The sequence below is a fragment of the Palaemon carinicauda genome, chromosome 12 (genome assembly GCF_036898095.1).
Source record: "Palaemon carinicauda isolate YSFRI2023 chromosome 12, ASM3689809v2, whole genome shotgun sequence".
In the NCBI taxonomy this organism is placed as follows: domain Eukaryota; kingdom Metazoa; phylum Arthropoda; class Malacostraca; order Decapoda; family Palaemonidae; genus Palaemon; species Palaemon carinicauda.
In genome coordinates this window covers 55,108,374-55,113,054 of record NC_090736.1, presented here as the reverse complement: position 1 = coordinate 55,113,054, position 4,681 = coordinate 55,108,374, and positions in this window count along the sequence as shown.

Here is a 4,681-nt window from a genome sequence, read left to right as displayed (position 1 = left end):
CCCCTACTCGAGGGACGGAGAGAGACCGAGTAGTCATTCGTTTGCCAAGCCACTGGCGTGACCGAAAAAAAAGAAATATATATATATATATATAAATATATATATATATATATATATATATATATATACTAATTTTGATATGCCAATATGTACATTTATAGTATGATGAAAGATAAATGTAGGGAGTATCTTATGATAAATCAAAGCATTACTAGCAAACGTCCATTTGATGTATACAGAAATATCCTTGTAAATAATCTAAAAAAAAGCATCATATTTTTGGGATAATGATGTGAAGTTCCAGTTCACAGCCAAGCCATTTTATTTGTATATTTTCACGTCGGGTTCAATTAAATTTTAATTAACTTGTTTATTGAAATGTTTTACTTTTAGAGTAAAGTTCATTAATTTTCCTTAGATTATTAATTTAAAGTTCCCCAAATACTAATTAATATAAACTTACTCTCCAAATCGAAAATGCGAACGAGTTATAATTCCTAGATTTTCCTTTTAGAGAATAATCAAATTATTAGACTAAGGAATAAAAATACCGCTAATTATATTCCGTTCTCAATGCCTCTGATGAGAAAATTATTGATGGTTAGACTTTCGAAACGAAAATAACAAAACATTTACGATTAGAAAGACAGGAAGATATTTTTAAATTTAACAAGATAACTAGAATGGAGTAAACTTTTGTTATAATAGTGAATTACCATTATTCAATATATATATATATATATATATGTATATATATATTCTTTATATATATATATATATATATATGTATATATATATTCTTTATATATATATATATATATATGTATATATATATTCTTTATATATATATATATATATATATGTATATATATATTCTTTATATATATATATATATGTATATATATATTCTTTATATATATATATATATATATATATACATATGTGTGTGTGTGTTCTTTTTCTGGTCAGGCTGAGTGGCACTGCCAAACTCATGATCACTCGGTCTCTCCCCGCCCTTTTGGTAGGGAGAGAGGGAGTAGTCATACCCTGGTTAGAGAGACACCCCGAGAGGTACACTTAGAAACCACAATCACCCACAAGTTACCAAAACTGTCGTGTTGTAGTTAGGAAAGGGAGAGGGTGTGGGAAGGGATGAATGTGCGCGCCTGTGTGTGTATGCATATCTATCTGAATATGTAGCCGTCATTTTTTACGGGTTGCGTACACAAGTGGGCATATATATATATATATATATATGTGTGTGTGTGTGTATATATATATATATATATATGTGTGTGTGTGTGTGTGTGTGGGTGTGTGTGTGTATATATACATATATAATCAAAATGTGAAAAATAATGTTAACTCTAAATATTTTCTCATCGCTGGAAATTTATTGTCATATTTCAGGAAGTGCAATCATAATGACTTTATGAAACATTGTTAAATGTATTGCTACTGATTTTGATTTGAATTTGTGAAAGTAAATCAAGCAAGATTGTTTTGATAAAACGAGAAAACGAGAGAAAATGGAACAGAACAACAGATAAGAATAATGGAGGGAAGAATAATTAAGAATAATTAAGCAATCACCTCCTTAAGGGAAAATGTAATTTCATTGAAAATAACTTTAAAAGAATATTCTTTGTGTAAATAAATATCCGCTGTAAAAATTCTAGAACGGAATCTCTGTTAGTCTTTAAGTCAATACATAGACCATCTTTTCCATATGTAGAAGATGACCCATTTTATAGACCCTTTGTGAGGGGTTTCATCGTAGGGTCTCCTGTATATTATCATCCATATTTTACAAAGCATAAAACATAATCAAGCTTTTATAAGAGACTAAGTGATGTTAAAGAAGGGTAAAAACAAAACTAGAACATTTCTTATTGAAGAATTTTAACTGTAATAGATTTAATTTTTTTAATCATATGTTTGTCAAGATACCAGCAAATTACCTTCGTTCACTTGTTTCAAATAGATTATGCTCTTTGCTTATTAACAGGCACAAGACGTTTATTTATTTACGTACTTTAAATGCAGCGGGCGAAAAAAGAAAAAAAAAAAAAAAACTAGGAAAGCTTGCTATGAAATTTCATATTCGTGTAGGTACTTTACGTACTTCTCTCTCTCTCTCTCTCTCTCTCTCTCTCTCTCTCTCTCTCTCTCTTTTTACATCAGAGCCTTTTTGTACCCTAAAAGGGTCCAGGTAATGGCTGCTTCAATAAATCCTATGATAGAAGATAATGAGTTTTTCTATGTATTGTCTATTAAGAATGAAATCTTTTTATGGTAGCCTATTGGAAACGTCCCTGTCTGACAATCTGTTGGACGGCAGCTCGAGACTCACTCAGCTTGATAGTTTCTTGTAGTGTCTGCAACATCATCATGTTTTTTTAGGTACGGATGGGGGTTTTGGGGGAGTCTATAGGTCTACATGCTAAGTAATCAGCATCCATTGCCTGGCCCTTCCAAGTCCTAGCATTGTGCGCTGATCATATGTAAATTATAAATGTTTATTCTCTAAGACATTGTCCTGTCCCTTTAAACTTTTAATTCTTTAATAGCTATATTATCGGCATAATATACAGTATATATATGCGTCTAAGTAATATTAATTATTTACGCCAAATACCTAATAAAGGATACAGGATATTATTCTTTCTGTATACATGGTCCATAGACGTTTTGCGAATTAAATCATACGCATTATACGGGATTTCAAAATTTATTAAGTGTATATATATATATGTATACATATATATATATATATATATATATATAGATATATATATATATGCATACATACATACATATATACATACATATACTGTATATACATATGGATATATATATAAATGTGTATATATATATATATATATATATACATATATATATATATATTACTGTATGTGTATTTATGCATGAGTTTTTTCATGTATATATATATATATATATATATAAATTTATATATATGTATATGTATATATATATATATATATATACACACACACATATATATATATATATATATAAAAAATATATATATATATATATATAAAATATATATATATATATATATATATGTATATGTATATACACACACACACACACACACACATATATATATATATATATATATGTTTGTGAATTTACATAAATGCGTATCTATACGTATCTGAAAAATACAGAAAATTGTCAAACCCTGAAAAAGCATCTAATATATATTTGCAAAGAAGATTGGAGCAAGGAGAAGAAGGATAAGAAGTGGTTATGGAAATTACAGAAACACTAAGAAACAGGATAATCTGATTTCCATGGAAGCTCTGTAGAAATAATGAACTGATTGAGAACAGAGAGTTTTAAATTCTTCTTTTATTCTCTATTACTTTCATTAATGACAAACCTCTCCAAAGTTTATAAGAAATCAGTTTAGGATTTAGATACATAATAAATTAATGATTATATGATCATAGTTCGTTTGCCTATACTGTTGCTAAATACTTCATTATTATTATTATTATTATTATTATTATTATTATTATTATTATTATTATTATTATTATTATTATTATTATTATTATTATTATTATTATTATTCATCTTTTTAAACATATAATGACGAGAAATAATGTATTTCATTATTGCCTTGTAATTAAATCGCATTGATGGCGTGAGTGAAATACAATCAGCATTGTGTATAAAGATTTTTTGTCTTTTCTTTTTTAATCATTCTGCCATCTTTAGTGTAGGAGACCTCTGGAAACTAACATTGAAATACACAGGACATTCCCCCCTCATTAACTCTATAAACTTTTTTTAGCAGGAGAGAAGTTTTAATGTAAAATTTCATCATCCGTTTTGGATTTTGGAAATTTAATTTGTTTTTATTCCATAGATAGTAAAAAGACTAAAACAGCTAAAGACGACTGCAATATTTTTTTTTCTTTTTTTTTCTGTAAGTCATATACAAAATATGTCGTGAACCAAATGTAAAACAAAGGTCACTTTTTTTTATAAAGCATCTAATCCTACCCACAAGTAACTTTATTTACTGCTTTATTGTACCAATTATGGAATTTTGTAATTATTTAGTGGTATATCATAATGTTTTAATCATCGGCTGAAAGCACAGTAAATCGCCTATTAGGACTTTTGGGCAAAAAAAGGCCCATTAACACTTTTGAATTTGAGGTCGTAATTTATGATAACATTGAATAGCTTTTGCCAATAGAGCCTACATCATTTGCTACAAGCGGCTGGGAATAAAGTTGATCCATCATTAGGCACGAGGACTTTCACCACATTTTCATGTTATGTGTTGTAAAACAATCTTACCTAATTTATTTATTGGAACAAAAATTTACGGAAATTATGATTGTCTTTACGATACTGCTTCTATTTTCAAAATATTCAAAATATCGATTTTCTGGTGTTTCATTTCTAGTCGTTACTTTTAGCACGGATTTTGCAATTGTTAATTTATATTTCACATCCAGCTATTATTTTCCATCTGGTTTTGATAAAGTTTCTTCTCTGTATACATACATACTGACCTACAAGGCCTAGAGACATGTCCTTCCACTTGCGTCTGAACCCGTTAACTTTCTCAGTTCATCAATCCATCGTCTTCTCTTCATTCCTCTGCTTCTTTTGCAATCTCTAGGGACCTATTCTG